The sequence below is a fragment of the Crocodylus porosus genome, unplaced genomic scaffold, assembly GCF_001723895.1.
Source record: "Crocodylus porosus isolate Cpor-Errol unplaced genomic scaffold, CroPor_comp1, whole genome shotgun sequence".
Taxonomy (NCBI): domain Eukaryota; kingdom Metazoa; phylum Chordata; order Crocodylia; family Crocodylidae; genus Crocodylus; species Crocodylus porosus.
In genome coordinates, this window is record NW_017728918.1 from 13,287,645 (window position 1) to 13,301,369 (window position 13,725).

At 46.5% G+C, this 13,725-nt stretch overlaps 2 long non-coding RNA genes across 2 annotated transcripts in view; one reads left to right on the forward strand and one right to left on the reverse strand.

Moving 5' to 3' along the window:
* The window catches only part of LOC109312178, a 22,642-nt gene that overhangs the window by 7,592 nt on the left and 1,325 nt on the right, over window positions 1-13,725 (reverse strand). The window contains exon 2 of the long non-coding RNA XR_002101713.1: window positions 13,315-13,318. This is a non-coding gene — a long non-coding RNA (uncharacterized LOC109312178). The remainder of the gene's footprint in view (window positions 1-13,314; window positions 13,319-13,725) is intronic.
* The window catches only part of LOC109312179, a 10,871-nt gene continuing 9,227 nt past the window's right edge, over window positions 12,082-13,725 (forward strand). The window contains exon 1 of the long non-coding RNA XR_002101714.1: window positions 12,082-12,178. This is a non-coding gene — a long non-coding RNA (uncharacterized LOC109312179). The remainder of the gene's footprint in view (window positions 12,179-13,725) is intronic.

Below are 13,725 nucleotides of genomic sequence, written 5' to 3' on the forward strand. Positions count from 1 at the left end.
CATTGATGCCCAAATCAGCTTCTGACAAACTAATTGTGTTTGCAAGCAGAATTTATCTTCTCTCTCCTGAGCACGTGTGCAGACACTGGAACACTTACAGCTACTTCCGTTTCATACAAGCATACATGTAGTTACATCATTACATACATCGCATGTATAGTACAATTAGCTACTTAAGTATGCAGGGCGGAGAGGTAAATATGCATCAGCTCATTAAGCATGCCCAGAAACTACAACAATTCACCAAAAGTTCATACCCCAAGGCCACAGTCAATTGAATTTTGGCTCCTGCAATCAGCATGAGAAAGGCTAAGGCGGGACCGGGGGAGGAAGGAGCCTTGGGCAGTATTTCTTTCTTATCAGGTGCAAGATGCAAGCTGCACATTTCTAACAGATACTTGATGACTATGGAGGAAGAAGTGAGATTTTGGAGGCTCTGGATCCATTTCAGAGTTAGAGGGGAGTATGGCATGATCCCTTCTGTCCTATGCCTCAACCCTCTGCCTGTCCCAATCTTGCCTCTTCCCCACCTCCAGTTCATTGCCTCAGTCCCGTTTTTCTTGACTACTTGGTCCCTATTTCATTCCCTTTTCATTACAGACCCAGCTGCCCCATGCAGCAATTTCCAGTCTTCCCTCCGGGTTCTTTGCCTACAACCTGCTCCCTCCTCCAGCTCCCAGTCTCTCCCTCCTTACATACAGCTCAGTCACTCCTAGTCCCCTTGCCTGGGTTGTCACAATTCCTCTCAATTCTTCCCTGAATCTGTTTTTTCCCATCCTGCTGGCACCCAGTTTCAGTGTCCCTCTGCAACATCTTCATGTAATCTTAGTTTTCCCATTTTTTCCATACCTCATGGTTGAGTCTTTTTGTTGAGATCATCCCAGTTCAATCCCTGTACTCCAGATCCATGTCAGGTCTGTCTCTCTGTACCTACCCCAACTCTCCCTACACGTTCCTAACCTGGATCTTCTTATCTGCCCAGTCCCTGCCTCTGCCCCGGTATCCTCATCTAATCTCAGTGTTCCTCTCAGCCAATTGGCTCACAGGCCATCCCTTCCCTTTTTGACTTTCAGCCTCAGTTTCTTCCCTCCACAGAGGCTAGTCTTGCCAGGATAAACCCAATACCTCCTCTCCATTTCCTTGACCAGTTAGTCCCTGTACCTCCACTCCCAGTTACATTTTTCTCTCCCCTGTTCACACTAAGTCACACTAAGCTTTTAACAATCTACTTTTTTCCCCACTTTCCTGAGTTGTTTCCTATGTGTATTCAAATGAGATGGTTTCCTTTTCAATCCTGCCTGGGTGCCAGCGGAGTGGTTATGCTTCTCAGTTCTGATGCCCAGAGCCCTACCTTGGCTTTTACCGGGGCGGGGGAGAGGTCCATCTAAGTCTCCAGAAACTTGCTCTGGAGTCTGGTACTCTCTGGGGATGGCACATTTTAGCAGATAAAGATTGAGTGTAAACTGTGATTTTCAGGCACTGTTAACATGGCCAAATGTGGGCAGATTTTTAACTGAGATGGCAAAAAAGCACATTTCTGGCAAAAGAGCCACTCTTAGTCTTGGAAATGGCTGACAAGATTTGGCTGATAAAGACAGACAGACAGAAAGAAAGAAAGACTAAGCCTGAGGTAGGTACCTGGCATGGGACATTTCAGGTCAAACTTTAGTTTAGCAAGGTTATAAGAAAGCACGGCAAGCATTGTTAATATGAGGTGCTGCTATGAGCCCTTCCTAAAAAAGGTGTTTAGATTTTACTGGGCGCATCCACACATTCATTAATATGCCTTTGCTACTGCTCGCTAAATTTAGTACCTCTAATATAGGTATTAGAAAAAGGTGCTGTACTTTCACTAATGTGGAGTAGCAAAGGCAAACTTTTGTTGGGACACTTAAAGCGCAGTAGACTAATTCTGCTGCGCATTAGCTCATTAGCACAGTTTTTTGCCGTGACGCACTAATGTGCAGTAGAACAGGCCACTGTGCGTTAAGGCATCTCACGTAGATGTTCCCATTCAGTCTTAGTTTCCAGCTTTGTAGATTGTCTCCAGGTTAATGCTGCTTCCTGCTAGTGCAGTGCTTTATCTTGTTTCACTTTTAGCATCGTTTGATTATTGTCTATGAGGCCATCTCAATCCTTCCCATTTCTGCTGAGAAACAGCGGAAGCTCTTTAACCTTTCCTCCACAAATATCCAGAGACTGAGAATCATTTATATGTCATTTGCTGCTCTACAGCAAAACATAACCTTCCCAGGAAGGGACTGAAAAGGAACCTTCTAGATGACTGAAATCTGAGTGATGTCAACAATTCCACTTTTCTGACTGACGTCCTATTCCTCCTTTGTCACCCACACCCAGGGTCTTGTTAGCATTTTTTTTTTACTGAAGCAACACACAGGATATTTTAGGCTTTCAAGATTTCACGCAATGACACTTCTTTTGATGGACAGTCTACCCCTCTGCTGATGCCCCTTTTGAAGGATAGTTTATCCCTCTACCCCTCCCTCTCTTCCTTCTTTCCTTTCAAAATGCCCACTGGCAGCTGTGTTATTTTTGGGCTCTGAAAGCTTGTGCCTGTTTTGTGAGCCCTTTTCCTTATCTTGCTTTGTTTTTCCTCCTCCAGACAGTCTGAGCCCTTTCTCACTGTAGTCCCCCACTTTTCATTAATTTTTCTTGCCTTTTTTGACCTTTTAAAAGCCCTTTCTCCTGCAGTAACTCACACCCCCACCCTTTGTCTCCCCTCTCCTCCCCTTCCTCTGGTTTAATTTTGTTCCCCTCACCCCCACCTCACTGCAGCTGCTCTGTTGCTTTCTTTCCCCCCCCTTCTCTTTCCTGATATATTGCTTACCTTTATCCTCTCCTCTGTTGCTTGTTTTTTCCATCTGTTTTGTTCCTTGTTGGTAAGATGGGCACCCGCCCCCCACCCTTTTGGTTACCCACCCCCCACCCTTTTGGTTACTTGCATATTTAACCATTTTTCCACTGGGCTGGCTGAACGCAGCTCCCAGAGGTTCACTGCTGGGGCTTCTGCCCCTTTGGACCAGAGTTTTGGCTCTGGCTTCATGCCCCTCCTGCCATTGGAGTGGAAGAGTCTGCTGCTGCTGTGGACGTGCACTAGTAGGCTGCAAAAATGTCCTTTATGCTGCTTCAGTGAGTTTACTTCTCATCATCTTCCTCAGCTGCCCTGCTTTGGTGCATGATGTCTTGGTAGCAGGTATGTCTGTCAGGGTTATTTTTTGCCTTGTGAACATTTAGACACACCGGCCTTTTAGGTGGTAGCCTCCAATGTCCCTCTATTTCTCTTGAATGATATGCTCACCAACTGCCTGAGCTCTTATGGCATGGTAATAGGCCCAGTCCATAGATTGCCACTCGGCAGCAAAGTTCCTGAGCTCCGGCATGTCCTGTCCTTTAAAAGGCAGATGTTGATACTTCTTGACAGGGAGGGTCATGGTTTGCCCCACTCCATGTCCTTCATGATTCATGGGCAGCATTATGAGGTCTACCTCACTACTGGGGACACCTCTTGCTTTCGCTATGGCAGCGGATTGCATCTGACTAACCAGTGCCTGAAGAAGAAGCCGGCCATGGCAGAGCTGCCTGTGGCTGCACCCAATGCCTGGCTGCACCATCTGGTGCAGAAGCCCTGTTGGGTGGTGGGGACAGGGCTTTTTCTCAGCCACTCCCTGTTTTGTTTGTCAGCTGCCTCCACGGAGGTTGACCTGACGCCCTTTTCCTTCCCCTGCAGGGGAAGCTTTGGCTTCTCCTGCTGTGAAGGGCAAATCTCAGGCATAGAAGAGGCCTTCCAAGAAGGTCTTGCCATCCCCTCAAGTCCTTCCCACCACTTTGAGGGGAGCTGAGGTTAGTGAGCAGTATGGTCCCTCTCTGTCTGCCTCCTTGGCATCCTCTCCAGGCCCTGTAGTGGTTGAAGGTGACCTGGGGGTAAGGGAGGTGGTGGGGGGTCTGATGGCCCTCCTCCTGCCTCTCAGCTCCTGGAGCCTGATGAGATTGACATGGAGGTTGGGCCCTATGAGAGCTGCAAGAAGCTGTGGGAGTAAGGAAGCGCCCCCCACAAGAAATCACGGACTGATGATCCCCGCCCCACCGGCTGAAGAGTCCTATGGCTAGAAAAGCATAGGCTCCGGGGTGACTTGGTGGCAGCCTATATGTACATAAGGGGTGTGCATGGAACGGGGAGAGTGTGTGTTCACCAGGGCACCCCAAGGGAAGACAAGGTCCAATGGTCGCAAATTCCTGGAAGACCATTTAGACTGGACATAAGTTTCATAGTTAAGAAAAAAACTTTTTCACTGTCAGAGTCCCCAGAGCCTGGAATAGACTCCTCCCAGAAGTGGTGTAAGCACCTACTTTGGACTTCCAAGAAACACTTGGATGCCTGTGTTGCTGGGGTCATTTAATCCCGGCTGACTTCCTGCCCCTTGGGCAGGGGCTGGACCCAATAATCTTTAAAAGTCCCTTCCAGCCCTAATGGCTATGAAATATATGAAAATCCAGGACAACCTGTTCCTGCATCTCAGTGTGTTGACGGCCACAGACCTCTTTGGCCTGAACATTGGGTTTATCTCCTTGGACAACCTCCTAGAGGCTGTTTGGGCCTGTTTTTACCTCTGCCCTCTGGGTCTTATACTGAGACATTTCCAATCTGTTGAAAGTGAACAGTGCACTCTGTGCCCTTTTCCCAGCCTGTAAAGACAACTGCCAGGGCTGTCCTGTTTCAAGAATGCTCTACACCCTAACCATTGAGCCCCTGCTCCATGCACTGCGATGGTGTCCGACTGGCATTGTCCTTCCATTGCCTCCAGCATGGTTGTCGGTCTGCCAGTCAGGCTGATGGCATCTGCAGATGATGTGACCATCCTCCTTGGTACCCAGGGTGATGTCCAGCCATAGGTTGACTGTCAATGTGCCCCTCCAGCTTGCATTAACTGAACCAAGAGTGACACCATGCTTCTTGGTACTTGGGCCAACACCCTCCCCCCGCCTGGATCTGCTTGGGGTCTCACCTAGTGTTGCGAAGGCCTTAAGGCCCATGGGGGTGTCCCTCAGGCCATATGTCTTCCACAGTTGGAATTGGGAGGGCTTCGGTGATGTGGTGGAGATGTGCTGGTAGTGATGGTGCTTGCATCTACCTGGCTTCTCCAACTGTGGGTGGGTCCTCTTTATGAACAAGTTGGCAGCTGCAACATTATGGCACTGGTGTGCCATGTTGGACCTCCCACCGGACTTATACTTGAGAAGCTAGAGATTGCTGGTGGATTTTTTTCTGAGATGGGCACCATTGACTCCCCTGAGCCATTCTCTACCTACCTACAGCTGGGGGAGGGCAGGGCTTGGTTAACTCGGCAGGCAGGGTAGCTGCTTTCTGCTTGCAAGCCCTCCAGAGACTCCTGTCTGTGGGCAGCTCCCTTTCCACCCCCCCACCCCCCCAACAACAGCTGGCCTATGTATTTCTGCAATGGGTGGGGTGCCTTGGGTTTGGCTGAGATACCTGCCCACTTGGACTGGGGTGCCCTCCTGCCCTTCTATTACAGCCTGCTATGGGCCTGGCAAGCCACCTTCCACCTTCATCCCTGGGCCAGGCATCTGTGATTTCCATGGTTGCTGCAGGAGCCATGAAACCCAGCCCTGAAGCACAGGCTGTCAAGCCTTGGCTCTGATAACACTGTCAACTCTCTTATCTGGTTGCATACTGTCTGGCTATGGACAGTGACCTGGGTGGAGGGCCCGGCACTCTACCACTTCTTCCCATTCCTCCTGATAGTAATGCTGGGGTTTGCTTTGGCGTGCTCCCTGAGAAGACCCTGTACATATGGGTGGTGCATGTCTACCATGCCCGCATCCTTGCCACTTGTTCTGACATGTTGTGGCGGTGGTGCCTAGTGCCACCAGTACTCACACTGGCCCAGCCCATGTGATGTGTGCTTTATAAGTTGCCCATTGCTGAAAGGACCGGCAACCTCCAGTGGCAATTGCTGTATGGATTGCTGGCCACCAGCACGCTTGTCCACTACATGGATCCAGCTGCACCAGTGGCCTGCCCCTTTTGTCCAGGGGAGGTAGAAGAGGATCTGTTCCATGCCTTCCCTGGGTGCTCCTGGCTGCTGCTGCTCTTTGCTACACTTGACACTTTGTTCAAGGCAGCATTGTGGGTGGCTGCTTGGTCCTCGCGCTGTGATACTGCTCGCCCCTTTCCAGGGTACCGGCAGGGGTTTTAGCAGGTTGATATTTTACCAGAATGTTTTTGTTCGAGTGTGAGGGCGGGCCTTGCAGGCTGTAGTCTCAGGTTCGGTCTGTTGTACCTGGGCCCCTGTGTGGGCTGTCCTCTGACTGGGACCTTAGGACAGGTGCCTGTGATTTCCTTAGCTGCTGCAGGAGCTCCTGGCCCATAACTTGGCCTTGCAGCCAGGGGGACCGAGCTGAGCCTCTGGAAGACTCACTGCTTCCTTTTCCTGGTCACATACAATCAAGTTGACTCACCTCCGCTGCTTAGCCTAGATTTCTTGGCTCTTGGCCAAAGCTCTGGCTGACTGGCTGGGCCTGCACTCTGCTTTGCTTCACATCTCCTGGATAAAATGAAAATTTCCCACCCTGCAGATGTGCTTGCCAGTACTCTGATGATCATCTGCCACCTCTGCCAGTGCCCAGTGAGAAAGCATGGTGGAATCTGCATTGAGATCCTGTATGGAAACTATACATATGGATGGTCAAAGTGCAATATGTCCATGTCCTTGCAGCCTGCTCTGACATGACTTGGAAGCTGCATCTAGCGGCACTTTCACCATTTCTTTTTTAACAGTTGCATAATAAAGTTTTAAATATTTGCTTAATAAAGGTCTGTCTGTCTGTCTTTCTTTGCCCTGCCCCTCCCACTGAAAGGGGTACAGATATTACGCTTTTAAGATTTCCCACAAAGACTCATAAGGCCTTTCTCTGGTCAGTTCACAGCCTTTAATATTTTCCCTTTAATATTGCTTCAGGACATATTTCTTGTTTGCTTTTATGCTATTTAGAATGAATCTACAAAAGGAAGTCTGTTAACAAAGAAAAATGTTCAGACAGGCCATTTTTAGCTTAATTTTCAAACAAAACAAAATAACAACAAAAGCATAGCCAACTCCAAAACTAGGAGATAAAATGAATGTATTCATTTTTGCATTTATCTATGAGCTTATTATATGTACAGCTTTGATGTTACATGAAGACTACCTGGGTCGTTTTGTCCCAATTATTCAGTGCAAAGTTGGAGGACTTCCATGCTGCATTAAGTATACCAACTTTGATGTTGCAGTAAGCGTCCCTGACTCAAATTTGAGTTGTCAGAACTGCCTTAGAGTAACTGGTTGCATATCAAAATGGTCTGAATAAAACTACTGCAATGTCTATATGGAAACCCCTGATGTTAATTTCCAAAGTATATGAGACAAAGGTGAGAATTAGTAATCAAGCAGTTACCATCCAATTTCACTGTGAAATCTCAGAAATTATTTCATTACCTCTGTTCTTATTTAGACAGGTTGGTGTTATCACATTATTACAAGAATCCTACTATGTGTTTTGCAAAATGTAAGCTTTCTTGGGGCAGTGTTCGTGTCCATTTGTGCATTCAGATAGTGCTTAGCATGAAGAGGCCCTTGAGTTTCTGTGAGGACTCATCATCACCCTCGTCAGCATCGTTGTCATTGTTGTCAACATCTTCAACATCATGATCATCGTCATTTAATACTTGCTTATGCAAGTATCACTGTGCAATGACTGGCATTACTGGGCAGTACTGTTGCCACACATTTTTTTTCTGATGCTACTGCATGCTAGCTTCAGCGCACGGTTAGTGCCTAGCAATGCTACTGTGTGGTAGCAAGGAGCTCCTGTGCAGTAGTGTCTGGTGTAGATGCACCTTCTTGCAGCAAATAACTGAGTAACAGCAGTGAGGCAGTCAAACCTACTTATTTTTCTGCTCCCTGTGGCTCAAGTTCAGATTTTACTTTTAGTTTTGCTGGTGAGTGGCAGAAATGGCATTTGCCGTATTCCTTGTCTATAATGTGCACTCCAATTTCTAGCAGCTGGTTTTTGGGAAAAGGTGCATGTTGCAGGTGAGAAAATATGGCATTTTCTGGCAGTTTAGAAAGCATGAACAATTCTTTGTTTTTCCATTGACACATCAAAAAACAGAAAAGAAAATTTTGAAAGAAATTTTAAAAGTCCTATAAATCTCTTTATTAAAAAAAAAAGACTATAAAAATGAAGTAATAAAAGACTATCTCTGTTTTTAGACCCTATTTTGGGGCCCCCTGCAAGATATAGTTTTGGGGCTCCCTGATCCACCAAAAAATCAAAATTGTAGTTATGCTCTTCTTTTCCCAGTCTTGCTGCTAGCTCTATAAACTCACTGATATAAAATAGTCAGGGCTGGGCTGTGCGCACATGGGCATGGGGTGGGGACAGCATGTGCTGGGGACACCTGGGATCCCTCCCCAGGGCTGGGGCCAAGGCAGGAGTGGAGCCGGAAACTCCTCCCCTGCTTGGCCAGGAAGGGGCTCCCTGCCTGCATTGAGCCCTTTAAACATGGTTCAGGTGGCAGGGGACATGTGGGGCATGGCCTCTTGGCTGCGGGCCCCCCTGCAGCTGCAGGTTCAGCTGGATAGAAGGGGCTGGCCCTGCCTATTTTTCACCTATTTTAATACCACCTGTGAGTTTTAACTTTCCTATCACTCAGAATCGCCTCCTTAACAAAATCTGAAATTTCAAGCTATCTACTATTTTATAAGATATCACAAAGGATTTGCTTGTCTGTGTCCATACAATGACTTACAGTTTGGATTTTATCACTACTACAAACAGGAAGTGTGCTTGGGAACCTCTCAGTATGTTCTTTTCTATTTTCAAAAGTAATAACAGCAACAGATGACATAGGTTTGCATTTAGTGACACTAAAACCATTTGTGATGCAGTAAGCAAGAGGGCTTCAGAAAATGGAGTTGTGTTGCAACTGGGTTAAGTATTTGATTTTATCATGCATTTCAAAGTGGACTTCAGGTTTTAAATTACACACTGCTTAGATGTAACGTTAGATCATGATGCTGCAAAACCAAGACAGACATGCGGATACTGAATTAAAGAAAATAAATTAAGACTGGAAGAAAGCTAATACTGCTTCTCTAAAAAATGGTAAATGGGACAATCCAGATAATTATAGGCATGTCAGCCTGGCATCCGTCCCAAGCAAAATAATGGAACAGCTGATCCAGGACTCAATTAAGGAAGAATCAAAGGATGATATTAATGCCAATCAACATGAGTTTATGAAAAATAGATGCTGTCAAACTAATTTGATATTTTTGGTGAGATTACAAATCTGTTTAATAAAGACAGTAGCATTGATGTAACATATTTAGACTTCTGTAAGGTATTTAACTATATATGGCATGACATTTTGATTAAGAAAGTACAGTGATACAAAATTAAGATGGCATATATTAGATGGATTACAAACTGGTTTATTGACAGATCAAAAACGATTATAAATCATCTTAGAGGCATGTTTCTAGCGAGGTTTCTCTGGGACAGTTGTTATATGAAGTGCCAGGGACTCCTAGATGACTGTACAGGCCTATATACAGAACTTTTTTCTCCAAAAATTGGCAGTACATTCAGTGTGTCAGAGCTAGCTTGATGTTGTTCCTGCTGCATACTGGGCACCTCTACACATTCATTAATGCACATTAGTTATTGTGCATTTAGTTTCACACTTAATGAAGCACTAACCTACAGTTACTGCACAGCAGCACCAGCACAGTTTTTTAGTGACTGCAGTAGCTTAATACTAGCGTATTAGCATGGTTTATACCCAGCATGTTACTGCACAGTGTTATTAGGCTACTGTACATTAAGTGTTTTGTGAAAATGTGCCCATTGTGTACATTTTCCTGCCTATTCCTGCTAGTCAAAAATGCCTACACCTTTCCTCACCTTGACATTCCATTTACACCTAACAGCTCAAAAGAGTTAGATGGTAAGCTGTGCACAATAGAGACAACCTTTGGAAAGTTCTTGAAGTGCTTTTTTGGTCCAAGATACTATTTGTCCACACTCTTATTCATCATATAGGAGCAGTGTGGACACTCATACATCAACCATCTGAGCCAGATATCTGGCTCATTACAGTGGCATAGCAACATGGCCGGGCACCTAGGGCACAGTGACTGATGCCATACCACCGGCATGGTTGCATAGCCACCAGTGGTAAACATTCTCCCCACCCCAGGTTGGTGCCTAGGACAGTTGCCCCATCCTAGTTGCACCATTGTAGTTGATGGACATGTAACATTGCAGTATTGGTCAGCTTGGCATACTACCTCACTAAAAATATGGCTGGCAGCATTGTGATTGGCAAGTTTGTGCTCCCTCAATTGTTGTAGGTGCCTGTAAGCGAGTCTTTATTATGCTGCCTTTTGCAGGCCAATAAACTCTGCTATTAGTTCCTCAAGCAGTTCAGTTCCCACCAAACAACCTCAGTCTCTAACAACACAAACAGAACAAAGCAAAATCGTACATCCTCTCTTCATATTAGGAGAAGAGCCACTTTCTATTCTGGCTTTTACCTATCACAGCAGCCTGGTGTCTCCCCTGTGCAAACAGTTCCTTCACTGCTTGCTTTCCTTCTGCTCTCTCCTCTGTGGTTTTTTTCAGCAGCAGCAGTCCTTCGATATGGGGATGAGGATGTGCATTTTGTACTATACAGTCATTTAGTACTTGCATCTAAAGGAAGTACTAAATGACTGCGCACTGGTACTGTGCAGTCCTGATAGCACATGGTTATTTTTAGATGTTACCTTGCCATAGCTATGAGCCACGGTGACATAGCTTGTTACTATGGTGACATAGCATTGGCGTCATGGTTTGTGCCCACTGTCACTATGTCTCTGTAGCTCGTCACTATGGCAACTAGTGTCTTATGTAGATGTGCCCCATGAGTCTCTTGGAGGCCAATCCAAGATCCTGATGTTCAGTTACAGACATAGCAAATAGTTTTGGGAGGAAGCAGTGATGTTGGTGATGTCACAGCTCTTTCCCTTTCTATAATCTATCCGTCTCTACAGTGAGACGAGTTGGCTCAAAATGATCAATTCCTTGTTATACATTACAGTGTCATTAGGGATAATTCGTGTGCTTGAGTCTCTCAGGTGCTGATGTTAATATTGCATTCCTTCGGATTGACCTTCAAAGTGCCCTTGAATCTCTTTTTTTCCCCTACCTATAGAGCAGTGACTATTGGTGAGCTGAGAGTACAGGACCTATTTTGGGAGCTGGTTGCCAGGCATGCTTATGACAAGTCCTGTCCTATGGAGTGTTGGCACTAGATTTATGACCCTACTACCTTCTTCCATGTGCACCCCAGACCCCCAGATTGACCACAATCTTTCCATTTGATAATAGGTGAATTTTATTGATACACAGTGATAGCAGAAAAGAATAATGCAAATAATTCTATATCTGCCACTCCTAGAGCTGCACAGTCAAGGTATGCCTGGCCAGTACATGAGCTTCACTCTGAGGTTCTCTCTTGAATGTCAGATATCAGCAGCCTGGAGGCCAGAGGCCAAGGCCTAACCCTCAGTGGGATGGGTGAGATGGGCTGGTAGCATGCCCTCTGTCCATCGTGGCCTTGGGATCCCTCTCTCAGGGAACCTTTGCTTCTCTGAAATCTCTCCTTTTGTATCCTTTTTTCCTTCTGATAACTCTTCATCTTTGGGCATCACTGATTAGTCTCTCTGTGGTCGTCATACTGTCCATGTTCTGTCCTGTTAGCATATCCCTGTGTTGCACAATCACATGCACACATCCTAATTTGGTTCTTTCCAGGTATTCTCCTAATTTGGTCCGTTCCCCAAAACCAGAAATCCCAAGGGCTCTGCAGTTGGGCACTGTGACCTGGTGCCACCTTATCTCATATTATGGAACAGTGTGGTACATGTCTTTAATTTTCCAGCCTGTGTGTCTGCTTGCCTGTAGCAGACACAGCAGACCTTGAGGAAACTTTGTCACAAAAAAGGCTTCTAGAAATCAATTAATCCTTGCTGTTACCCTGGACCATTATTCTAATACAATATCTACTTTACCTACAAGCCAGTTCCCAAAAGCAATCCTCTAAATACCATTTGTAGCCATTGTGGAGCTGGTGCCATATGTCTTCAATGCTGGTGGTGTTTGCTTGAGCCAGAGCACTGACATTCATTCTTCTATCCTTCCAATTGATATGGAGGATTTTCTGAAGACTCAGAAATCCCCAGGATTTCTGAAGGATTTTCTGGGGTTTTAAGTTCCCAGAGGGACACAGAGTTTGGAAATGGAACATATGTGCTACATATATGCATATTTCCATATTACCCTGAATATTACTTCATTAGAAATGTCTCTAAAGTTAAGAATGAACATAATCAAGTCACCTAAGCTGGCTGGCCACAAGAGATGCCTTTATAGTACCTGGCCATTAGTTAGCAGGGAGCTTGTTTCTTTGAGCAAAAGGACAACTTTTGGATAAAATGAATAGGGCAGCAGATACATCACTGGTATACCAGTATGACTTGGACTGGTGCTCTTTTTCAGGGTAATCTTATCTTGAGTTGAATGATTGGAAGGTCCCATCTGTTGGCCTGACCCCACGGTGCAAGAGGTCAGCGTTGTGCCTGGGGCTCGGGTTAGGGACATCACGGAGAGGATCCTGGCCTACATCTGACCTGCAGACCAGTACTCCACAGTTGTCATCCACATGGGAATGAATGACACAGCCAGGGGCAACCCTGACTGCATTATGAAGGAATTCAAGGCTCTGGGGGACAAGCTTTAGGAGATGGGGTGCAGGTGGTATTCTCCTCTCTTCTTCCGGTGAGTAGGCAGGGACGACGACATGAGGCCTGCATTGGCAAGGTCAACTGGTGCTTATGCAGTTGGTGCTGCCAGGCAGGCCTTGGGTTCCTAGATAATGACTCATGCTTTTGGGCAGGAGACTTGCTGGGGTGGGATGTGCTTCACCTCTCTCCTAAAGGCAAGCGTGTCTTCTCTTTCAGGTTGGCTGATCTCATACGGCGAGCTTTAAACTAGCCTCACTGGGGGAGGGAGCCACAGGAAGAGGTGGAGACACCACCCTAGCAAGACAGGTGACAAATGCAAGGAGTGCCCAGGTAGGGAACAGGGGTCCAGACAGTCTCCCAAATCGGGGGGTGGCACACACAGCTATGCAAGGCCTTAAATGCCTATATACCAATGCTCATAGTATGGGGAACAAACAGGAGGAACTTGCCTTCAGAATAGCCAGTTCAAACCCAAACATAATAGGGCTTACAGAAACGTGGTGGGATTCATCCCATGACTGGGGAGTTAGCATTAGGGGCTATAGGCTTTACAGGTGGGATAGAGAAGGAAGGGAAGGTGGGGGTGTGGCGCTCTATGTCAAGGAGCAATACACATCTTCTGCCAGCAGAATGGGGTCAGAGGAGGGGCAAGCTGAAGTGCTCTGGGTCAAGATACAAGGGGGCCGTGGGGAGAGGGATTTAATGGTGGGGGTCTACTACAGACCCCCCAACCAAGGGGAGGAGCAGGACCGGGAATTTTCAGGCTAGCTTGCAGAGGCACTTAAGGCAAGGGATGTATTTATCACGAGTGATTTAAATTACCTAGACATCTGCTGGGAGGAACAGTCAGCCAGGT